General features: G+C 29.9%; 1 protein-coding gene and 1 long non-coding RNA gene across 2 annotated transcripts in view; both read left to right on the forward strand.

The window, feature by feature from the left end:
* On the forward strand, positions 1-25,722 carry LOC122520006. Its single transcript, XR_006304420.1, has 2 exons — positions 1-98; positions 25,554-25,722. It is a non-coding gene; the product is annotated as an uncharacterized LOC122520006 (long non-coding RNA).
* Positions 1-27,195, forward strand: part of LOC122520005 — a gene marked incomplete in the record, with an annotated part of 154,703 nt that overhangs the window by 88,750 nt on the left and 38,758 nt on the right.

Raw genomic sequence — 27,195 nt, forward strand, 5'->3', positions numbered from 1 at the left:
GGCATTAAGAACCTGTCCATGGTCTATGATTTGCCCGATTTGGAAAAACGATAAAACGATAAAACGTTGTTGGTGATGCTAGCACGCGATCGCAATCCGTGAGTACGAGAACGAATCGTTGTAATATCTAAACGATGATGGTTCTAACAATTGGGGTAAACTTTAACTTGGTCAGAAAGGAACAATCAAAATAATCAAATGCGGAAACTTCAATTCTTTATTTCAAACGCGTAGTATTAACTCTCTTTCGTTTGAATTTCTTTTCGTTCCTTAACGTTGAAATTTGATATTTTAAGACAATAGATATCGTATTGAAATCGGATAACACCTTTTTATAGAAAGGAAAGATACCTACCAAGTATAATAGCGCATATAATCGATTTCGAATTACATTTGATAAGAAATATGTGTACGCGCCCGCGTGTGTGTATAAGTGTGCGTTTTAGACGTGTTAGGTATGAAGGAAAAATGTTTCTTCTTTTTTTTTTTATTTTATTTTTATTTTTAGAATTATTCCCTTCGATTTTTTTCTTTTCGTTTCAATTGTTTCTCATTTTTTTCTTTTTCTTTTTAAATGCGAAACGTGGATAGAAAAATGATTAGAGAAATAAAAGAAAAATAATTTTACATTTTCGCACATTGTTTATTTTATTATTTCTTCTTATTTTATTTATTTTTTTTTTTTTTGTTATTTATTTAATTTTCGAAACGTAGTTAGTCAAAATTGAACTGGAACGACGGGAAAGAAAAATTTCTGTTCTATCAATATTCCAAAGTTTAATAAGCGATAAGAACTAGCTTTTTCTTCAACTCAAGTCGCGACATATAGTATGAAACGATGATAGTGTTATCGTCGGTGCGATAAAAAAAGATCAAAAAAATGGGCAGTCACGAGTTAGAATAGAAGTGCATTCAAGTACTTTGTTGCAGGAATTGTGCAACAACGAATTATTTTTTATTCAATAATTTAATATACGAGATAATTATCTCCAAATCGGTGAGATACTTAAATAATAAATACAATTAAATATAATAAATTTGAACAAATAATAAATAAATAAATATATCAATAATATATATTAACCACATTTATTAATTAATTAATAAATTCCTTTTTTTTATTTTTTTTTATTTTTAATAATTGATTTAATAATATTTCACAATGATTTTTTTTAATTATCTATAATTCTATCTTGTTGTCTTTATTATTTTCTCTTTCACGAATTAGAGTAATCCTTTCCATTTACAATCGTTTAACGAAAAGTTTTAAAATCTTTTTGCATTGCTATACAATAACATCTTTGTAACCAAAAAAACTAACTTAACTACCTGTCTTTCACTCGTTTTACCTTCTGCCTCTTTTCCAGCACTCCATGGACCTTTCTTGTATTCACACCTGCCTTTTAGTAGCACCCTAATACTCCTCACCTTCCGCTTTTTCCTTTAAAACTTTTTCTTCTAAAATCCACAAATCACAATCTCACAAAAAAACACGTCTAGTTACAATCCTAATCGGGAACGGACTTTCAATTTTATCTTGTTATATCCAAGATGAAAAAATAAATAATTACAAGCATAATACATATTATAACTCACTTTTAATATATTATTATTAATAATAATAATAGCATAAAAATAAAAGAAAAATTTCGATAAAATATATTCATTTATGTTATGAACATTACAAAAGATTAAATTAAACAAAAACGCGATAAGTTTCAGCAAATTATTCAAAAATAAGACTCGAATAAAATGATAATGGAATAGATAAGATTGGTTTTTTTTTCTTTTTTTTTTCAAGGACAGAAATAATTCTTTTTTAACGTAAATAGAATTATTTTTATCTCATTCGTATAGAAAAAATAATTGCGTCTCGTTGTATTCTCGAATACGCTCATATCTGCACGCACACACACGCACGCACACACACACACACGCGAGCGCGCGCGCGCGACCAAAAAGGAGTGAACTAAAAAGATAGATTGATAAATATTAGAAGTTGATGATGATCATCATCACGATCGAACCGTACGCCTGTTATTTTTTTATCTCGCGTGCAGTCACGCATCGTACGAGCCGATAATTCCCGAGTTTCTTTAAAAACACGAAAGACCAAGTTTCTTTTTTTTCTATTTTTATTCTTTTTGTTTACTTTAAATCGCATTTAAGCCGATATCGCTTTCTCGATATTCCAACTAAAAAGAAAGAAGGAAAGAACGAGAAAGAGAAAGAGAGAGTGAGAGAGAGAAGACAAATAAATTAATTTATAAGCCATAAATGGATCATTAAAACTATTTAAGATTAATTGTCATACGTTAAATCCTCTCTCTCTCTCTCTCTCTCTCTCTCTCTCTCTCGATGAATTCATTTTGCAATTTGTTTTAATTAATACGTTACCGATCGTCGATGTGATACTTACTATTTTGTGGAATAAGAAAAAAGAAAAAAAAATTAATACCACAAATATTTACTTTTACGTTAATTAGAGTAAAAAATGCAGCTGCATTAAATGCGATTCGTAGAAATCGATAAATAAAAAGATTAAAAAAGAAAAAAAACTGGTGTGTGTACTTATGTACGCACGTAAGAAGTTATACTTCTTTGCCGTATCAAAACGAACATAACCTCAATAACCTCAAAAATAACTTCAAAAAAAACTTCAAAAAAAACTTCAAAGAAAAATAATTATTATTATATATATATATATATATATATATAAGAAAGAATAAAAAAAAGAAAAAGAAAATATCAAAATATAGATATCAGTCCACACTAAATATAAGAGAGATATATCGAATAACTTCACGCGTCAACAGCCATGGCGCGGTTACAGCATAAGTTCTCGCTTCGATCATTTAAGTAAAGCAGCGCTGAGTACGATTCGTATTTGGATGGGTGACCCGCTTGAGAAAAAAAGGGGAGGAAGAAGAAAAGAAGACAACTTCATACCGTATACTTGAAATCGCTTTGCCGCGCTTTGTCAATACCGACAAACTTCATGGTGTCGTTTTTCCAGACGCTCGGAACAAAATCACTCCCCATTACATTTTCCCCAACGCGCCAAAAGAAGTATAACTTCAATAATAATAATAATAATAATAATAAAAAGGAATTAATAGAATATATAGAATATTCGTGTGTATATGTGTGTGTGTATGTGTGTGTGTTAAAGAGAGATAGGGAGAGAAAATCAGTACCTAAGAAAATAAAAATAAAAAGAAATATCAAGAAAATCATTGACATAGTGGACGACGGTAATGATCTATCAAGTTTCTGTTTACACATGATCATTTTCAATCGTATGTGTGTCATGTTCCACATCATTGACGTGTGTAACGTATAAGTCTTTTTCCTTCTTCTTTCCCCATTATCCTTTCATTCACCCGTTTCGTTTTGATAGCAGCACGCACGAACACACAGAAACACTTGACGTTAAAAGCTGAGACTAGTATGTTTCTTTCTCTTTTTCTCACTCGTACTTACTCTTTTCACGTACACATATTCTCACACTTTTTCCCTCGCTCACCCCCATTCCTTTCTCTCTCTCTCTCTCTCTTTTTTCTATTATAAGTATAGACACGATATACCTGTTTCTTGCATAGCGTCTTACGCGCGTTAATTATGCAAGTATTTTATTTTTTCGCTAGAAATATGTTTAAATCGGTGAGGAAAATTTCACAACGTGATATAAGTATATCTATATATTTATATATATATGTACTACACACGACACACATACTATTACTAACGCTTATTTATGTACTTAAAACTTGAGAATATCGATACTTTCTCTCTAACTTCGTAACACGTTTTCTAACATATATATATACAATATGTACAATACATATATACATACATATATATATATATATATATATATATATATATGTATATATATATGTATGTAATGTGTATATTTTCTTTTTATCTATCCCTCCTTCTAACCTACCTCCTCCCCCCCTCTCCCACCATCTTTTCCAACTTCTTTTTTATTCACAACACACACGCAAGTTAGATAACAAGTAGGTATCGTACGAATATCTTAACAGCCTTCTTATTTTTAAAACTTTTCTGTTTTCTATTAAATTAGTTTCTTTTAGCTCTCTCTCTCTCTCTCTCTGTCTCTGTCTCTTCCCTTTGTATTTTTTTATTCATTTTTTTTTAAACTGAAATTATCCTTTATTTATTTATTAACAACGTCATGTGAGACTTACCTATTATTTTCTCACAGATCATAATTTCTACGAACACGTCGAATAGTTAAATGTATCTATTCCGTTTGAAACGTTTAAATTGTTTGGCATAGGTCCAATATTTATTTTCGAACGATCGAGAGCACCGTTCGTTCATTCATTCATTCACTCATTCATTCATTCATTCATTCATTCATTCATTTGCTTATTCTTTCTTTGTCATAGATCAGGTTTATTATCCCAAGTTTGAAAAAAGAAAATTAAAGGAATTCCTTATCTTTTTATAAAAAAAGAAAACTATCTTTTTATCTTGATGTTTATCTATCTTATATTTATCTTTTACACGTGTAAACTCTCGTCTGTTATTAATTTAGGCTATTTTTCTTGACAACAACCAACACAATAATGACAGAAAACGACAGTAGAAGCATAGGTAGCAGTGGTTTTAGCAAAACATGTTTACACACGGTTGCACATAAGTTTAGTCATGTAGAAAGAAACGTATTTCGAACGAAAACTCAGATTAGAAAATAGTCGAGACGCGAACGGAAAAATATATTTTGTTTGTTTGTTTGTTTATCGAATTGTCAAGATTCACAAAAATTCGAAAATATTTTTGTCCGCGCAACAAACCTGTTTAAATTATTATAATTAAAAAAAAGTAAGAAACACTTTCGGGACGATTCAACACATTTTGGATGGAATATATTTTTATTTGTTTATTACAGTAAGAAAAAAAAAAAAAAAAGAAATTGAAATTAACTTTTGAAATTAACTAAACATCTTCTCGATAAATATTTGTTCTATTCATTAAATAAAAATAAAATTGAAAAAATATACGCGAACAAAAGCGTTTGCCTTTGAATAATATTTTTTGTTTAAAATTCATAGGAATTTTCCGGGCAACCCGATATTTTATCTCAAATGAAATGGGCTCGAGCACGCGTTTATTTATTTTCATGTGATTGTGTAGACATTTTTTTTTTATTATACCTTTTATTATACCTTTGAATATTCGTAGAATATTTGAAACACACGCTATAGGAAATAATTTTTTATTTGTATTCCAACTCGTTAACGTTCTTTTGAAGAAAATCTTTTTCCTTTTTTTATTTTTTATCATCCAGAGGGAAAAGTACGCGATCGAATATTTCATTATTTATTTTCGACTCGTGTGCATTCTTTATCCGTTGTGAATTTATAATATTCTTTTTTTTTTTTTTTTTTTGTTTACATTGGTTATTGCCTTTTCCGTTTGGTCATTTTAAGGGGTTATACGCAGTTGCGAGGTTCGAAAAAGACGTATTTTCATGAATTTTTTCTAGAAACAGTTTTTATTTCTCAAAAAAAATTGTTGGTAATTCAAATAGAGTGAACTTTTGAGAATACAATAGCGCGTCGATTCTGTAAAAATATTAATCTGCACTGCTCCTGTAGATGATTTCCTGAACGTCCTCTAAAAAAAAGACGTTTGGCGGTGATCTCCATTTTGGCGGTTTGGATTATCCGAAATTAAAAAATATGGTGGATTCTTTTAAAGGATAGATTAATGCAGGTATTAACGAGAGGAATTTTAAAAATTTTGATTTCTGACAAAATGGCGTCTATTTGAAAAAAAGTTGTTATTTTTGACTAAAATTTACGCTCTAAATTGTTACAAAAAAATAGTAATAAATTTTTTTAAAAATTATTCCTTATACTTAATACCTGAGGAATATATCTAAGAAGATTGTGTAAAAATTTGAAACCGATCGGTTAAGCCGTTTTTGCAAAATCGAGATCACCGACTTTGAAAATACCGTTTTGAGAAAAACGCGTTTAAAGTTTCAAAGAGACGTTTACACATAGTTAAAAATTTTTGTTTGCAGCTTACATGAAGTGAAGAATATTTGTCGGATCGATTTGAAATTTTCAGAGAATATACTTAAATATATGTACATTCCGAAAATGCAAAAAAAAAAAAAATCGATTTTTTGAAAATCCTAACTGCGTATAACCCCTTAAAGGAATGATATTCATACTTTATGAAAGTACAATTATTAATGATGCATTTGTTATTTTTTATTTTTCTTGCGTTCTCGGTCGTTTAATTAATTGGTTCTTTTTTGAAGTGGAACTTCTTAGTCGACAGTAATGATTAAATTTGATGAAATGACATGAAAAGAGAGAGAGAGAGAGAGAGAGAGAGAGAGAGAGAGTCTATCAACAGTCGAATGAAATTATGAAATGTTCTAATATTAGTGTGATGTATGTACGTGTATATACATATACATATACATATATATAAGATACGTCGATCAATAGTTATTGCGAGATACGTTTGCTTATGTAAAGATGAGTGGGAATGTGACGTACCTTGAGAGTGTTCGAGATATTTGAAATAATTGTTAATTAATTAAAGAAAATGTATATTGTGTATATTAAAAGCATATATGTACATAGTATAAATTCGACTCACCATCCTCTTCAAAGTCCAACATTATACTGATTGAATAAATCATTGTCCTCTACGAAAGTCTGTTAACATTCTAAATGTTTATATGACTTCCCGAAGGAGAAAATTCTATTTATTTGGAATATTATTTGCGTTGTATATATGTAACCGTTGGAAAGTCATATAAACAAGAATAAATAAAAGAAATTTGAAGCGACTTTCATAGAGGACAACGTGCCAGTCTTACGACGGATTTCGAAGAGGACGGGTGTGTTGAACTTGTACTACCTGCTTTTAAAATATAATATACATTTCTTTCGATTAATTATCAATCAATTAAGGTAAATCGAACACAGTACTTTACTTTATTAATATTTTCGATTGTTTAAACTAACAATAAAATACATTTTTTTTTAACGTTTTATTGACCAATGATATCTTTGAATTAAAAATTTTCGTCTAATAAAATATCAGATCGAAATTGTTTAATATTCGAAGTATGTTAATAGATACGTCATTTTTATTTTTAAATGTACTTTGTATTGTTCGTACTTTAATCCGTATTAAACTGATTTTGATACAAAAGAAACATTTAATTAACAGAGAAAACAAAGGATAACCAATTGTTAGACACGAAAGAACTGAATAATCATTCTGTTTTTATAGTTATACCAACACTTTTTATTGACGGGCGTTTTCTTTTCACATTTTTTTCGTATTCATTTAATTCAATTGTTAAAAAAGCTTTCATATGAAGCTCATTAAATATGTAATTATTTTATATAGTTTTCAAGGAAAAATCTAATAAACGTAACCAGTGTACTATTTTCAGCGACACACTGTATATATATATATATATATATATATATATATATATATATATATATGAATGAAAATTGATTATTTTCCACATGATAGTACGAGTTTCATTTTTTATCGCACGTAGAGGCTACGCATATTATTTTTTATACTTTTATTTATTTTTCTCTCCTATGAAAAATTAATCATCTATTTTTAATGTCCGATTAAATTTACCCCTCTCTGTCTTTCTCTCGAGAAAAAAAAAATCATTGTTCTTTACTTTATCGTAAATTTTTGTTCTCATTTTGATATTTCATTTGAATTAACAATCTCGAATAGAGAAATAATATCTAATATCGAGAAAGTATTATTTGAAAACAAAGAAAAAATTGAAAGAAGAAGCACGCTTTAATTAGAGATTTAATTTAAAAAATAATAAATGGTTTTTTTCTTTATCAGTTTTGCATTTATTCATTTGATTTATTTTATTCTTTTTTGGTTTCTATTTTTGTCTTTTATCTTTGCTATAGGTCAAGAGTTTCTTCAGCGTCGAATGAATATTCATTCGTCGGGTAGTTTTTTAATAATTTAAAAGATATTTTTCTTTTTTGTTTTTTTCTTTTTTTATAAGAAAATCGGGTAATATCCTTGAGGAACATTTTAATGATCATAAATTATAGAAAATCTGGTTTTTAATTTACATTGGAAATACATTTTCGTAATAGCAACAAACAATTATTTATAATTATGTTTATTTTTAATAAATAGAAAAGGTGAGAAAAAGAAAAATAAGTAAAAAGGATGGATAGTTTCTTTTTATTTTTATTTTTCTTCTTCTTATTAAAAAGCATAATTGTAAATAGATGTAACGTTGAGTGAACGAAAAAAATGACCCTTGTCTGCTTTGCTTAAACGTTTTCAATTCCTATGTGATTGATTTTTTATTTAAATTTTCATTTCATTAAAATCCAATCTTTGTGAAAATATAAAAATATTATTTTGTAAGAAAATATTTTTCGACCAACGTTTGCATGAGACTTTTAGTGATTGCTTTTTTTTTTTTTTTTAATATCTACAATTTTATAATTAAATTTTGGTCCGATTATAACAATCGAAATTACTGTGAGAGAGAGAGAGAGAGAGAGAGAGAGAGAGAGAAAATATAATAAATTTTTCTTTTTAAAGGAAATATATTTTTTTTTTACTGATGTTTTGACAAAACTGTATTATTTCGAATGAAATATTCCTATAAAATATCCAAATTTGACCGTAATGTTTATTATACTCACCCTATACACATGCATAAATTAATATGCACCTACACACACACATATATATATATATGAAAATTTTATATAAATTTTACACATCCTACGTGTACGAATTTCCATAGAAATATTATCTCATCGTTGAACGATTTAATAATGCAACGTCATCGTAATTAGTCAAATACATGAGATAAAAGCTCAAGTTTCTTCTTGATAAAGACCCGCGAATAAAAAACTTGTAATCCCGATTATATTTTTTGAAAGGACAAAATACATTCACGTAATAATCGTGATTATTTTCAATTAATTCCTATTATCCAAAAAAAAAAAAAAAAACAAAAAAAAAAGAAAAAAAAAACAATAAAACCAATGAAATTATCTTCAAAATTGTTTTTTAACGAGAAGAAAAGAAGAAAAGAAAAATAAACAATTATCGTCGACGATACGAAATTAATTAGACGAATAAATTTTTTTCTTTTACGAGGAAAAAAAAAGAAAATAGGAAAAGAATAAAATTAGAGAGAGAAAGAGATAAAGAGAGAGAGAGAGAGAGAGAGAGAATGAATTAAAATTACTTGCATTCGTACATAAACATTGACGATTCGATTTTAATTAGAGAGCTTCGAAAAGGGTCATTTAAAAAGATTTAAATAAATCGTGAAACGTTTTTCAATCGATCATCGATGTTTTGCCGATGAGAGAAGAAAAATAAAAGAGAGAAAGAACTAGAATCTCATCCTCTTTACTCTTTGCTTTTTCATCGATCTGCGAGCTTCACGCACGAACGTTAAATCTACGAACGTGATTCAAACTCCCTCTCTCTCTCTCTCTCTCTCTCTCTCTCTCTCTCTCTCTCTCTCTCTCTTTCTTTCTTTCTCCTTATCACTAATGACGTTATTATAAATTACGTCTGCTGAGAATTCCGCGCAATAATGGTTGAAAAAATGAGAGGAAACTCGAATGGTTATTGTAATTTAACAATATTCGTATATGCATTTATGTATATGTTGTCTGCATACGCGATCTTTTTTATTTCTGAAATGGTTCTCGTTGTCCATCATCATTATTATCATTATCATTATTATTATTATTATTATTATTATTATTATTATTATTATTATTATTATTATTATTATTATTATTATTATTATTACTATTATAACTATTATTATTATTATTTCATACACACACACACACACATATTTTTAATTATTATATTATTTATGCTTGAAAAAAGAAAATCTACTCTTAGGATATATAATCGTAGGAAATAATATTTCCTACGAAACCAATAAAATGGTTAATAAAATGTAAATATTTAAATGTAAAAGAAAAAGACAAGGAAGAAAGAATTAATTAGAAAGAAAGAGAGAGAGAGAGAGAGAGTGAGTCAGTTTTTTAAACTTGTTTTCGAGTTCATGCATACGAGGAACTTATATAAAATTTATGTTAACTCGCGTTACCATTAGATTCTATAACAGTTAGTTATTTAAAAAATAATATTTAGAAAAGTGTTGTAATTAGAATATCGCATACTACATGTATGTATATATCAATATATATGTAAATAATATATATTTAAGTAGATATTTATATATACATACAAACCGGCCGATAATTTTGATAACATTTACATATTATTAGCTCATAAAATTATGAAAGTAGTTTCATTAAGTCATATATCTCCTGTTTCGAGATATGTAAAAGATTACATTTGTACGCTTAATAAATTCCATATAATGTTGAAATAACAAGCACTATAATATATTATTTACGATGTCGTAAAACTTACATTGAATTAATTTATTTTAATATAATGTGACACTAAATAACTGATGAACATATTTTTCTTTAAGACTTATAATTAGTCCAGTGAAATAATAATGGGCACATATGCATTACACGTTTACGTATCAGTTTTACATAACTCGGAAAAATTCATACGATTCCTCAAGTTGTTTAATTTCAAGTAATACGTAGGTAGGTTGAAAAGTTTTCAATTTAACGTGATTACAATTTTGATCGTCGATCGAATTATATTTTATTCTTTTTAATATATTTTGATTTTGATATTTGTAACATTACAAATTTATGAACTCGCACCTTTGTAAAAGTTTGCAGCGATCATTTATGGTTACGATATCGTATTTACAATGACGTAAACATTGAACTTCCTCGAACTTAGATGACGGTGTTTTTCGAACGTTTTTTTATCATTTGAAACATTTAGAATGATATGTTAAGATATAAACAATTTAAGTTGTCTCGTAATCATTCTTCTAGTACGTCGTATACACTCGCTTCGGTTATGTAAGTATATTTTACATTAATTAGATTTTTTCTTCGTTAAATTAATAAATTTAATAATTAAAATTATGAAAAAAAAAAAAAAAAGAAGAAATGAAAAATTGCAAAGGTCAATTAAAATCATTTTTATCCCACTGATATTTTGTTAAAATTATTTAATCAATAAATAGTGCAATAATTGCAAATCATGTAAACTTTAGAATAAGTAAAGTACAAGCTCGATCAATGAGTTCCATGCATGCTACTCATTGTCGGTAACAATGTTTATCGTGGGACGGTAAATAAATTAAAAGTCTATTTGTAAAATAAAAACGTAATTTCTACGTGTCCCGCGCGTGAAAAAAAAGGATGAGGCAGAGGAGATGATGAGGTAGATAAAAAAAAAAAAAGAGAGAAAGAGGAAAGAGTGAACTATCAGATTTGATGCATTTTCTTTTCCTCGTTTATACACATGAACGAACTTTTTACGAATTCCCATATTCGAGTAATCACAGTGTTCGTGGTCTTTTAAATCTCTCTCTCTCTCTCTCTCTCTCTCTCTCTCGCTCTATCTTTCTCTCTTTTTCTATCGTTCTATCTATTTCTATCTCTCGCTCAGCATCGAGAATGTATAGGAAAAAATTTGACAAGTCGTGACAAATTGAAGGGACCCCGTGCAATCCACACTCTACCACCACCACCACAACCACCACCACCAGCATCACTAACACACTACCACCACACTACTACCTTTAGTAACAATACAACACACACACACACACACACATACATAGACGAGCAAAATTCTCGTCCCATTTTGTCTGGTCCATCGTTGGTTGGAGAGTTCAAGTACTAAAAATGGTCAATAGTTTACCATTAACGTTAGGAAAACTAGAGTATTGTATAATATAAAGCATATACAATCCCCGGTTAAAAGTTTGTCCAATTTAATAGAGTGGACCAGGCGCGGGACGTAAACCTCGTCCTGTATTCGCGTCTAATACACAACACACACACACACACACATACGTGTACACGTACACGCATACATATGCATACGTATGAATATATGAATACACGTTCGAAGCTCTTGCTGGCGAACTAAAATTAAGCCGGTTCAGCAATACCACCTTGTCAAAAAATATAGGAATACACAAACCAGAGAAATAAAGTGAGATAGAAAAAGAAAATAATAATAGGTCGATAAATTTTCTTTTTAATTTTTCATCAAGCGCAAATATATTAAATTTTGTCCACGTTCGCGTTTTTTGTTTTTTTTTTAAGAAAATATTTATTGGACTAATGTTTAAAAAAATAGGAAAGATAAAGGTGAAAGATATTTTTAAATAAAAAATTAGATAAGTTTATTCGTCTCATCGTTATTATCATTATCATTAAAATTGCAAGAGTTAGAATTATCGTATCTATCGATTTGCTTATCCGAATAATAGTCTTAGTTAATGGACGGTTATTTGACTGGTTTGGTGTTAAGGAATGGGACAACTGTAAATAGGTTGCACGGTATTGACTGTTTCCAACAATACGGTTCTAAAGTAATATCATTGTTATTAATCAAGAATGTTCGTGCATCACGCTAATGCAATAGAAATTATAATGCTGCGTTATTATTATACTTTGCTAAAATGAAAAGAATAGAAATTTAATAAGAACTCCAATCTTTCGTTCAAACATATTCTTCCTTCGTTTAAAAAAATCGAAAATACATTTTTCCTGCTCTTTTTAATTGCACAAGTCAATCAATCAATCAATCAATCAATTAATTAATTAATTAATTAATTAAAATCGGTTTTTGCGAGTATTTCATAATAATAATAATAATAATAATAATAATAATAATAATAATAATAATAATAATAATAATAATAATAATATCTTTTCATAATTATTTGCTTAATATGTTGCATTATTTCTCACTAATTCTCATATCTCATTCTATCACCCTCCCTCTTTCCATATCTCTCTCTCTCTTTGTTTTCATTTTTCTTTTCAAAGAAATCACGTACCATTTAATTACAAGTCGAGGGTTTTTTATTTTTATTATTTTTTTGCATGATTTTCGAGCTAAAAAAAAAGGAAACGTATAATAAAAAGAAAAATGACCAAAAAGTAAATAATAGAATTATAAATAAATTAAACTGAAATAAAATAAAAGAATAAGATAAAATAAAATAAAATAAAATAAAATAAAATAAATTAAATTAAATTAAAATGAAATGAAATGAAACGAAATGAAATGAAATGAAATGAAATGAAATGAAATGAAATAAACAAAGTAAAGCAAACGCGAGATAAATAATAGAATAAAGAATCGAATAAAAGAAAAATAAAATACAAAAGGACAAATTTATATCGTCACACATGTGTATGCAGGATAACAACGGGTTATTGCATTTTCGTGGGATGATACAACATGGTTTGTTGACAAAGAACACGCCTGTTATCCGACTATCTTTCTCTTCCTTTCTCTCCTCTCTCTCTCTCTCTCACTCTCTCTTTCTCTTTCTCTTTCTCTCTCATGGAAAAGCGATTTCTATCTCTGAACTTGACATATGCGCGCGCGTATGGCTTCCTAGCTCTCTTCTCTTCGTTGCTATTAACGATACCAACTAATACTGTGATCGATTTTTCATTCTTCTCTCGCTCTTCTCTCTCTCTTTTTCTCGATTTCTATCTATCCTCTATCTCTGTTTTTTTGGATCTTTTTTTTTTTTTCTTTTTCTATCTTTCAATACTTTCTTAATCAGTCTTTTCAGGATTATTATTTCGAAACTTTTGTACGAGAAAAATAAAAATAATATTTCAAAGCGTCGTACGCGATCATCGAAATTCATTTGAAATTCATTTGTGTCATGGTCAAATTATGATAATTAATAGAAGAAATCTTGTTTTAAATAATATTTTTATCGATTCGAATGATTCATCCTAACTTCGTAATGAGTTTTATTAGTTATTCTTTTCAATCGACTACTTCGACGTTGTAATTTCGAAAGTTTTCATTTTTTAAAAGAAAAAAAAAGAAAATATGAATATGTACGAACATTGATATTAATATGATTTCAAATTTTATTTAACGATAATAATATTTCATCGCTCGTTGAAATTATTTCTGTGTAGAAATGAATATTTCTATTTTTATAAATAAAATAATCATATTTGTTAGGAAGTCAAAAATGGGGGGGGGATCCATCCGCCACCGCTGTAATAATTATCTTTATCATTACTTGGAATCAGCGAAACACCAACGTTATTATTTCAAAACGTTAGGTCGGACAAAGAAAATATTTTCGTATAAAAACGAACGAGAGTTATCTTATAATTTAATAATTTGAAAGCTTTTACTGTATCGTGATTAAATAAAAGAAAAAAAAAAAAAACACACAAACACACACACACACACAAAAGTATCGTGATTAAAATCGTTTCATTTAAAAAAAATTATAAATTATTTGTACAATCTTGAAGTGCTATAGTGCATCTTTTTAAAACCGTAATGAGTTTCTTCATGCAGATCTTGAAAGGTATATAGAAACACGCCTTTAACGATTTTCTGCGAGACGTTCCGCGGAAAGCTTCGATAGTATCTTTCTCTTGGTCTTTTTCCATTTATTTTCCCTCTTCCTCTTAACCCTCTTTTCCCCTCCTCCTGCCCCGGTCGTCTCTTTCTATGTATCTTTCTTTCACTCCCTCACCTCTCTTATTCTTTTTTCTATATATATATATATCTTTCTCTTTCTTTTTCTCATTCTCTCACACTTACTATGCAGTGCTTGTTGCCAATGTCTAGAATTAACCCGATAAACAGGTTTGCGCGAGAGGCAATGGCGAATCATTAAGGGAGCCATTGAATCGTATATCACATTGTTCCTCTCGTCGTACTTTAATATGGCCGTATTAGACGCTGGTCAGCTTCTTCGAGAAAAGCAATCCCTTTTTCGAGATTTAAAACGGCAAAATTGTAGGCTACGCTGGGAATATCATATCGTATACGTCAACAATGTTCAAATATTTTTTTTTTTCAATATTACTTTACCGGAGGGAAAAACAAAACAACTAAATAATACAAATTTATATATATTATATAGAAAGAAAGAAATGAAGGAAGAAAGGAAGGAAGGAACGAAGGAAAAAGGGAAAATACGAGGATGGGAAGAAAATCTTTATTCAGCACGTACGTTACGTACGACCTTTCGTGACTACATCTTATCATTTCTCTTCATTTTTTTTCTTCTTTTTTTTTTTTTTTTTTTTTTTTTTTCTCTTTATTTCTTTTTTTCTTTTCCCACAAGCACCTTTTACTGAATTTAATTCCAACCGCCTTAATCGTCGTCGTCGTCGTCGGTGGTGATGGTGATGGTGGTGGAGTCGACTCTATTCCGACAGAGATTGTATCGCGTTGAATAAAAAAGGAAAAAAAAGGAAAAAAAAATATGTTATTCATGGCGGAAAGAATAAAAAATAAAAACAAAAAGGGAAATATTCAACATATCTTTTTTTTTCTTTCAAATGTTAACAAAATAATAATAATAAGTTTTATTATTATTATTATTATTATTATTATTATTATTTATTATTATTATTATTATTATTATTATTATTATTATAATGATAATAATAATAAATATCGATTGTGCCAACATATATTCGTATTAATTCGTCGTTAAGATTGAAAAGATCTCGAATGGCATCGATTCAACATTTATTATGGTTATTTTACATTGTATGCATAATAATATACCTGAGCAGGTTTGATGGGATTTCTTACTCTATCGTCATATATACATATATACATATTTACACACGCATATCACATTCATACACATATTCATGCGCATGCGCGCGCGTGTGTATAGACTTTTAACGCAAACGCACGTGGACGTTTACATAAGTAGTCTCGTGCATGATTCATAAGACAATTATCGTTCACGCCGAGTCGTCCTGAGCCGAACAGAATCGAATCAAGCCGGAGATACACGAAGAGATGCCTAGATTTGTTCTATTCTTATTTTTTCTTTCCCCTTTTTCCTTTCCTTACTAAAATTTTTTTTTCTTTTATATATATATTTTCCGTTTATTTCGTTTCTTTTTTAATTTAAAATATAAAAATATAAAAATATTAAAATATTAAAATATAATAATAAAAAAATTATATGTAATAAAGCATGAACGTTTTAATTATGATTATAATTCCTATGGTGGTAACACGCTTTTGGCCGGAGTTATATTAAACGGGCTCTTTAGGTTGGGATCAATGGCCGACATTAGGATCTTCACGGTTAAACCTTATAAAAGCTCGTTGTGGAGTTACGGTATGAAAAATTATCCTATTTATCAATATGATTATTATTATTATTATTATTATTATTATTATTATTATTATTACTATTACATATTTTACGGAACTTGTACGTTCCATTAGAAAGAAATACACGTTTACAATTCTTCTTACCCGTCATTCTTGTTAATTGCGTTTCGACGTTACACGAGAAGCCTTGTAATAGCAAGAGAGAGTGAAAAAGAAAAAAGAAGAGAGAAAGAGAGGGAAAGAGACACACAAAAGAAGGGCTGTGCATTCTTCGTCAGTGTGCGCAGAGCTTAACTCCAAGAAGAGGACCCGAATCGTTTTAAATTCCATTTCGTGCCGAGCCTCTTGGCAGCCATTACATACATATCTATATATACATACATACATATATATATATATATATATATATTTATAATATATTATATAGAAACCGAGTCTTTGTGGTTTTAGAATAGAAACTTCAAAGATACAATTTATACATATGCATGGCCTCCCCCCCCCAACCGTATTTTTATTTATTTTTATGTTATTTTATTAAAAGGAAAAAAAAAACAATAAAAATTCCACCTCACGAGAATGTAAAATTGTAAATTCGCGTATACTGGGATAATCCAGTTGCATAGCGTATCGTCGTTCTAATATGGTGGACTAATTTGCGAATACTCTATCCCCCCCCACTCCTTTTTCAAAAATAGATACAACACGAGAAAGAAAGATAAAAAATAGAAAGACAGAAGTAGTATATTGGTAGTAGTAGTTAGGGAGTGGTATGGTAGTAGTAGTGTGGTGGTATGGGGGGGTTTAGGCATCTGTTTTCTCGTGCGTGTGTGCACTGTGACTTCGAACACGTGTTGCATTTAAAGATTTGTAGCCGAAATCCCTCGTAGCGTCGATATACACGAAACGTTCCTCGCTTCTTCTTCTTCTTCTTCTTCTTCTTTTCTGTCCCTTTCTCTCTTTCTAACCCTCCTCCATTGCCCATCCCTCTTCTCGCCACTTTCCCTCTCGCTTTCCCCCTCTTCTTGGACTCTCCTTCGTCATCTCCCCCCCCCTCCTACACTCTAAGCCATCCGACAAACGTTGGGTCGTAAAGAATCTCTTTCTCGTACGATTATATGAAGAAAAATTTCGAGCAACATGTGGGAGAGAATAAGAAAAAAAAAAATTACATGAAATAGGATCTTTCGGTATACTATTACACAGTTGTACACGAAAAAGAGGTAATTAATTATTTATAGATATAAAGAGTTGATTGTTTTTTTGTTTTGTTTGTAATTAATAATTGAAGAGGGGATATTCGAATTTTTTAATTGAAAGATATTGAATACGGAATTTTAATATTTCCAGTCTACTAATACTTTTTTTTTTTTTTATATATATTATTGCATACGAAAGATAAATGATTATTTATAAATATGAATGATTGATTTTGTTTATTTGTGTTTGTTGGATTAAACGATAAGAGAGAATTTGTCGAGATTTTTAAATAACATGGAATATTGGAACGTTTGTTTTTATATTTTTCAAATATAGAAAGAAATAATTATTGTTTATTTATTATTGCTTAAGAAAGAAAAATGATTATTTATAAATATGGACTGCACGATTTATTTTAATTTTTTTTGATTGTTGTTGGTTTAATCAATAGAAGAGAGAGAAGAAATACGTCGGAATTTTTAATAAAACGAAATATTGAATACACTATTTTTGATATTTAGTGTGTTTGAAGAAAAATTATTATTTATAAATAAAGATGCTTCCATTTTTTATTCTTTCTTTATTTTTTCTTTTTATGAAGTTAATCAATAAAGAAGAAAAAGAGATGTCGGAATTTTTAATAAACAATATCGAATCCAGTATCTATTTGTCTGTTGTGTTGTAATACTTTAATAATATTTTATTTTTGTATTAGATTAAAATGTAAAATAACTCTTACGATGAAAATTAATTCCATCGTCGATGTCCTAGGTCTCCTCTTCCGCCTCCTCCTCCATATGTTCGTTTCATGTCAAAAAATAGACTAGATAGATAAAAAAGAAAAAGGAGGTTTGGATTCAAGCCAGATACTATGGGAAATATCCTGTATTTATTGATAGGGAGAAAAAAAAACTATAAAGGAAGGAACAAGGAATGAATGAACCGAGAGAAATTACTTTGAATAGCAGCCAAAATCGGTCGATAAAAAAAAAAAAATCATTTATTGATTCTAAAAGAATAGTACACATTTATTTAAACACACACACACACACACACATCACATACAATGTATACTTATTACTTATAATGTTTAGAAACTTTATAATAAACTTTTTTACTTTCCTTTTTTTTTTCACCAAATTTATTGTTTGCGTCAATGACAACATAGGGCCAGTCAACGCGGGCCAAAACTGACCTTTTAGCTGATCGCTTCAAAATTTGACCTAAGGGTAAGTTGACGACGCTGAATCGAATGGTGCTAATTATAATAAGTCAGCAACCGGCATCTTGGGGAAAAAGGGTAAAAAAGGGTAAAATATAGCCTTATCTTAGAATCTAGGCATTTAATCGAAAAAAGTTTCAAACAAAAGTTGTAGAGAATTGAAAAATACTAAAAAAATGTTCTATGAGTTATCTTCGTATTTTCAAAAATAAGCGCATAAAATTGGATTGAAGATGGGAAAAAAATTGTAAGAGTGGGAGAAAGCAAGCTTATCCCTCCGTCGCGTTTTACACGCGAGCGAGCTAGTGCGTGCGAGCGTCCGTGTGCACTAATACACAAACGAAGGATCTTCGGCAATCTTCGGGACTCTCGGTCTTGAATGAAAGTGCGAGTGAGAGAACAAACCAATATTCTCTCTTTTTATTTATCATGCGATAACGAGTATTATTGTCCTTGGCCATCGATTGTTGAGCTTCTGATATTTCTCTTTTATATTTTTTCTTTCGGTAGCAAGAATTTTACGTCTTGGCCATCGAGCGTCGAGCGTTTTGTATACGAGTGCGAGTGAGAAAGAAAACCGATATTTCTCTCTTTCTATTTTTTCTTTCGGTAGCGAGAATTTTTCGTTTTGGCCATCGTGCGTCGAGCGTTCTATATATATATATATCGGCGTATAAGCGCGGCACTTTTAAATCGAATCTTGATGCTTATGGCACGCCGTTTCTTTATTTATTGTCAAAAATAATGAACCTTGAGTAAAAAAAAAATAATTCATTTTAACAGAAACTATTATTATTTAGTTGAGAGTAAAAATAATGAATTAATTTTGTGTCTCGCCATAAAATTAATTAGAATAATAATTGATATAAATTCTTTGCCTCACAAAAATTTATTTGTATATCAAATTGAATACGTATTCTCTTTAAGACGAAATTTAAAATTTAAATATTTTTCCTATTAAATTATGTATTTTATAAAATTTTAAATTACTGACTTTTTGTCTCGTAAAAATTTATTAGTGTATCAAATTAAATACATATTTGAAAAAGAAGAATTTTATATCCACACATAAAATTAATTCAAGATATATATGAAAGGATATTCTAAAAACGTGGAATTTATTTTTTGTCTATACATAATTTTAATTCATTTTTATTATGTTATAAGAAAACAGTAATGCATTCTGATTCATCTTCGAAGTCTTAAGAATTGTACGAAAAAATTGAGCAATTATCAATTGGTGCGTTAGCGTAAGTAGTAACGTCTTCGCTTCTCGCGCTGGTTATTAACGTTCGATTCTTCGGGGGGAATTATTTTTTTTATAAGTTTTTCTATCCTTAACAAGGAGACGGTCAGTGAGTCTCACCTCAGATTTTTTTCAAATTTTGCACTAACGATATAAATTTATTAAGAAATCAACATTATTACGCGAGTAATAAATTACCAATTATAAATAAAATAATATCCAATAAATAACAAAAATTAATTTTTAACGTGCCGAAACGATACATTTTTTAGGATGATATTTACAGGATGAATTTGTAATTTAAGTAATAAACTTCGTTTATTTGTGCAGGATGTAAAAAAATTTATTGCTTTAATTTTTTTGTAATAATTTTAATTTTTTTTCTATATATAATTAGAAATTAGGAAATGTAAAAATAATTTATATAACCTAAGGATAGAAAAACTTATAAAAAAATAATTCCCCCACGAAGAATCGAACGTTAATACCCAGCGCGAGAAGCGAAGACGTTACTACTTACGCTAACGCACCAATTGATAATTGCTCAATTTTTTCGTACAATTCTTAAGACTTCGAAGATGAATCAGAATGCATTACTGTTTTCTTATAACATAATAAAAATGAATTAAAATTATGTATAGACAAAAAATAAATTCCACGTTTTTAGAATATCCTTTCATATATATCTTGAATTAATTTTATGTGTGGATATAAAATTCTTCTTTTTCAAATATGTATTTAATTTGATACACTAATAAATTTTTACGAGACAAAAAGTCAGTAATTTAAAATTTTATAAAATACATAATTTAATAGGAAAATATTTAAATTTTAAATTTCGTCTTAAAGAGAATACGTATTCAATTTGATATACAAATAAATTTTTGTGAGGCAAAGAATTTATATCAATTAATTATTCTAATTAATTTTATGGCGAGACACAAAATTAATTCATTATTTTTACTCTCAACTAAATAATAATAGTTTCTGTTAAAATGAATTATTTTTTTTTACTCAAGGTTCATTATTTTTGACAATAAATAAAGAAACGGCGTGCCATAAGCATCAAGATTCGATTTAAAAGTGCCGCGCTTATACGCCGATATATATAGATATATAGAACGCTCGACGCACGATGGCCAAAACGAAAAATTCTCGCTACCGAAAGAAAAAATAGAAAGAGAGAAATATCGGTTTTCTTTCTCACTCGCACTCGTATACAAAACGCTCGACGCTCGATGGCCAAGACGTAAAATTCTTCTACCGAAAGAAAAAATATAAAAAGAGAAATATCAGAAGCTCAACAATCGATGGCCAAGGACAATAATACTCGTTATCGCATGATAAATAAAAAGAGAGAAGTATTGGTTTGTTCTCTCACTCGCACTTCATTCAAGACCGAGAGTCCCGAAGATTGCCGAAGATCCTTCGTTTGTGTATTAGTGCACACGGACGCTCGCACGCACACTAGCTCGCTCGCGTGTAAAACGCGACGGAGGGATAAGCTTGCTTCTCCCACTCTTAAATTTTTTCCCATCTTCAATCCAATTTTATGCGCTTATTTTTGAAAATACGAAGATAACTCATAGAACATTTTTTTAGTATTTTTCAATTCTCTACAACTTTTGTTTGAAACTTTTTTCGATTAAATGCCTAGATTCTAAGATAAGGCTATATTTACCCTTTTTTACCCTTTTTCCCCAAGATGCCGGTTGCTGACTTATTATAATTAGCACCATTCGATTCAGCGTCGTCAACTTACCCTTAGGTCAAATTTTGAAGCGATCAGCTAAAAGGTCAGTTTTTTGGCCGCGTTGACTGGCCTAACAGACAACTTTAAATGATACTGCAAAATATCGCCGTTCCATTTTCTCCTCAGCCCGCCCCATCTCTATGGTCCTTCTTTCCTCATCGTTTTCCTTTCTCTCCCTCACCCCCCTTTTACCCTCTTTCCCTGTTTGAGAACACGACAGAGAAAGAGAGATATGGCCATATGGTGTTATGCGGGAGAAGAAGAAGGAAGAAAAGAAAGGAAGAAGGAAGGAAGGAGAGAGAGAGAAAGAGTGAGAGAAAGGGAGAAAGAGCAAAGGAAAGAAAGAGATAGAAAAGGCCGAAGCGAGCGTATCCGGTCGTTGCCCACGTCCGGAGCTCGTTCACTTGTTTTGTCTCTCTTTCTCTTTTTCTATTTCTCTTTCTCTTTCTCTCTTTCTTTTCTCAAGTCGATACATATGTACACGTATTGTATGTGTGTGTGTTTCTTTTCTTTTTTTTTTTTTTTTTTTTTTATTTATTTAAGATGCGTACACATCGGTCGACGGTCACATTTTTAGAAATTACATTCCACAATTCATAATTTAAAAGAAAAAGAGATAGATACAACGTAGTACCACCATTGTACCGTGACAATTGAATTTATAGTTTAAATAATAAAAAGTATATATAAATATAGTATATGCGACGTTTGTATTCAGGATTGACGGACTTTTGTGCGTCATATATCCCCCTTCCCCCTTTTAGTTTTATTACTTTTATATAAAATATAAAACAATAGGTAGAATGATGAAGTCGGTAAAGTAGATCATCGAGTTTTTCGAACAGAAACAAGTTTGTTTCTGTTTTACCGATCATACTAGGGGGAAAAAAGCATTGAAATCACTTTTCGTATAAAACAATTTCTCTGTGTCACTCGTTGTGTAGAGTAATCCGGTGTAAAGAAAAAATTACGTATGTATGTACTCTTTTCTTTTTTTGTTTTTTTTTTTTTTCTTTATTAAATTATTTTTAATTAATAATTTTTATAGATACACATACACACACACACACACAACTAACGAAGTTTGTTCTATACACGTGCAATAGGTAAAAGCATATATTTTATAGAAGAAATTTATCGTCGCGAATGCGGGCTTTGTCATATTTCGATTAAATTTCGTAAACACATATACATATGTAATGTATATAGATGCAATTGGGAGCAAACAACAAGATGGCCGTTTATAGATTAGTGAGAATAACGAAACAACTATTAAATGTACGGCGACCGTAGAAAAAGAGACGACGTTATTAAACGGTGCAGCCCATTATTTCAGCAGCGCTACTACGATGGCGGAAACGGCGGAAATGGCCTCGTAGAAGTAATCAACCCGTACCGCTTTTTTTTTTTTCTTCTTCTTTTGTTTCATGGTTGTGTATCGTTAGCGGTGTATTGCTCTCTCTCTCTCTCTCTCCCTCCTTATTTTTTTTTATTCTCTTCTTTTAGTTTTTTTTTTTTTTTACCCTCAAACGAGGACGAGTCGACGAGTTTTTTTTTTTTCTCGTATTAGTTTCTACGAGATAAATAAAGGGGAAAGAAAAAAGAAAAAAAAGAAATGGCAGAGGAGAAAAAACAAACCTAGAAAGAGAGTGAAAATCAAAACTGTAGGTTATTTCGAAATTACGCTGTGACTCGCAAGCAATTAATTACGATTCGTCGAAAAATTATTATTTTTTTTAGATTAGATCGAACCGACAAAGAACTGGTGTATTGGTGGCGTGGTAGTAGTGGTGGTGGTGGTGGTGGTGGTGGTTGCAGTGGTTGTGTGAAGAAGAGTCGGTGGATTGGCGTAGGGTAGAAGTAGGCGGCGTTAGGGCGCATCGTGTAACCTCGCCTTATTCGACGATTCAACTAGTATTCCTCTCGTCTCTGGATTCCAGTTTAAATATCCCTTAGTTTAACCAAACGGTTTAACTATTTTCCCCGTATCGTACCGAGCTCGTACAACCCTCCCTATTTCTTCCTTTTCCTTCTCTCTCTCCCTCTCTCTTCTCTCTTCCTCTCTCCCTCTCCCTAGGAATGAATTTTGAGCAAGGGTATCGAGCGAAATTGCGAACATTTCTCTTCTTTTTTATTTTCTTCCCGGTTTTATTTCTTTCTCCTTTTTCTTTTTCTCCTATTTTTATTTTATTTTCATTTACATTTTTTTCTTTTTTTTTCTATCTTTTTCTTTTTTCTTCTTAAAGCAGAATAAAAAAAATAATTGTCTTATATTTTATATTCTATTTTATTATTTTATAGTCGCAACAAACACAATTGTGTCAAAATATATTTTATATACTATTCCAGTTTATTTCTTTAATCTTTCAAAGCGGAACACACAAAAAATTTGTTAAATATAATCTTTTGAATAATATCAAATCGTCGTGACCGCATCTCGTAAAATATATACTTTTCATTTTTATTATTATTTATTTATTTTGTTAAAACAAAATTCACACACACACACACACAAACACTTGATAAATATAGATATATATAATTTATACTACATAAAAAATAAAAGTGTTACGCTTATATATATATATAGACACGGGCGTATCGTGTAAAATATTCTGCATACGTTTTGTACAGTAGGGAACAAAATTATTGGAACGGATTATATTTTCCCATAACATACTCCGTTAAATCTATAAACAAAAAGGATTCTATTTATACTTCGTTTCTTTTTCCTCTAATTATATAGACTAACGTATGTACATAATCATTGCATTGTTAGTTGTTCGTTTTTAAATACTTATGCATATAATCGCGTTGAATTAATTTTTTATTTTCTGTTTGATTTCCATTTGAATTTTTAACCAAAATTGATGTTAGCGTAAACGGCAAAATAACTCGCTTGAGAAGAAAATAGAAGAATATTATGATTAAGAAGAAAAAAAACCAACCAAAAATAATAAGAGAGCAAGAGGAAAAAAAGGAGGGGTAAAAAACGATAAAGAGAGTGAGAGAGAGAGAGAGAATTAATTAAAAAAAAATGCAATATTCATTCTTCTCGTACAGTCTAAACGAGACTTTCTGCCTCGTCGATTCGTAATAAACGCGTATGTATTTACGTACTCCGAGAGAGTTCGCACATTCACGATGGCCATTCATTCAGGAAAGCAAGATAGAATGAAAGAGAGGCCGAGAGTACGTACGAGAGAGAAAAGGAGAGTGAGTAAATGAGTGAGTGTGAACAAGAGATAGAACGAGTAGGAACTATCATAGTGGTGTGGGTGCCTTTTCATACACACACGCATACACAAAAGCGGCGAGTAACGACTGTGTAAATCCCTCCCCACCCGTAGTATCCAATCACCTTCTTCCCACCACTCACCTAAACAAGCACGAAAGGTCCGTCGCTCGAAAGGTTTTTATTTATTTATGAAATGCATTGCCAGATTCGATTCCATTCGTGCATTTCGTGGTCTGTCTATAACCACTACTCCCATCGTTTCTCCCCTATCCCCCCCCCATACCCGTGCAAGTACGTTTATATAATATATTGAACTAGTATGTTGGTTATAGAATTGCTTTTTTTGTTTTTTTTTCTGTTTTTTTTTCTTTTTTTTTTATTTCTTTTTTTTCTCCCATTTTATTTATTTGTTCGTTATAATTTCTTTTTTTACATTTTGTTTTTTCAATTATCTCGTTTGAAACACGCGTAGTATACGAAACCAAATAGATAGCAATAAACCGGAGTTATCTTTGCTGATATATGTATTTACTTTTAAAACTGACATTGTAATAACTAAATGATTTTTTTTTCTTTTTTATCGTTGTTTCAGGTAAGAAATCAGAAAAGTTATTGATCGATACCTCCCGTTGAGCGAGCAAAAAAGGATTGTTGGAAAAAGATTGAGGGTGTGTTCGTGCAGAAGGGGTATGTCCGTTTATAAATGGTCAAACAATTAAACTGTCGGAAATTTGATTTAGAATAAAATATAATACCCATTTGTTTTTGCTTAAACAGAATTAATGACAATAACATAATCACATGAATAATAACGGCAGTTTCAGGATTTTCTTATTTCGGTCGTATAATTTCGTTTATATAATCCTAATCAAATAGGATTCACCAATTGGAATTGTAATATTTAGCCAAAGTTACTTCCACGGATTAGCTCTTGAGGTCGTGTACGGTTCTAACGATAGTAGTAGGAGAGTTCGATTCATAATTAAAGTTCCTTTCTCGTAGTCGAATGTCCTTTTATATGTAAAGCAACGCAATTAGAATATCAAACGTGACTTCAAACGGGGCCACGTGCCCCGTTTCGTGCTACGAAAATAGAACGTATACAAATGTTTGTAGGTATACGTGTGTATGTGTGTTTGTACGCGTATATATATATATACATACACATACAAACAAACAGAGTTATACATACGACACACGCTGCAGGATAACAGTGTGTGTTCGCTCACGCGATCATCTCCCCTTTTCGTATACATAGAGTATTGGAAATTTCAGCGAAATTGTTTTTTTTCTTCTCTCGATTCTATTATTTTTATGGTTTTTTTCTTGTTTTTTTCCTTTCTTTTTTTTTCTTCTTTTTTTTTCTTTTTCTTTTTCTCTTTTCTTTTTTTCTTTACAACGAAAATCATTTAAAAATAATTTATTGGAATGACTAAGTATGCGATTGTGTGTTAAAACAATTTGAAATAGTTAATAATGGTGGTGATCGTTAGGTGACAATTTCTATCTACGAGTCCGTGTTTTTATATTATTTTATATACGTTTCATTGTCAGTGTTAAAGAGAAATAGAGAATAAAAAGAGAAAATGTTCTTTTATCCTTTTTTTTAGTTTTCATCGTTATTTTTCTTTTAATAATATCGAGTTTTTACTCACATATTTTTTCTCGTATTTGCATTATAATCTTTATTTCCAAAACAAAAAAGAAAAACCCATCACTCGTTGCTATCTCGTTGACTTTGAAATGAAATAAATAAGAACAACAAAAAAAATGTTGTTACAGATATATTTTTTTATTGTTATATAAAATTGTTTTCCAAGTAAATGTGTGATTTGTCGGCAATAAAAAAATCGTAATTTTTGGCATCGAATTGGATCGATCGCGTTGCACGAGGCAAAGTCGTTTGAAAAATTGGCCGTGTCTGGTTTTACCTGGTCGTAATAATTACCCGATTACATTTCTCACCTGCCTATTATGATTAGCATAATGAAAGAAAAAGTCGACGATGTTTTTTTCTTTCTTCCCCTCCTTCCAACCTTATAATTTACCGATAGAAAATCAATTTATGCTTATGCATATATTCTCTCTCTCTCTCTCTCTTTATTTACATGCGAAATTTCAAATTAAAAAAAAAAAAAAATAGAAAGAAAGAAAGAGAAAAATATAAAAAAGGATCAACCTTAAATAAATTAACTTTATTTCCTTAAATATATATATATATATATTAACCTTAA

This window comes from Polistes fuscatus, unplaced genomic scaffold (assembly GCF_010416935.1).
Source record: "Polistes fuscatus isolate 324 unplaced genomic scaffold, CU_Pfus_HIC Scaffold3, whole genome shotgun sequence".
NCBI lineage: Eukaryota > Metazoa > Arthropoda > Insecta > Hymenoptera > Vespidae > Polistes > Polistes fuscatus.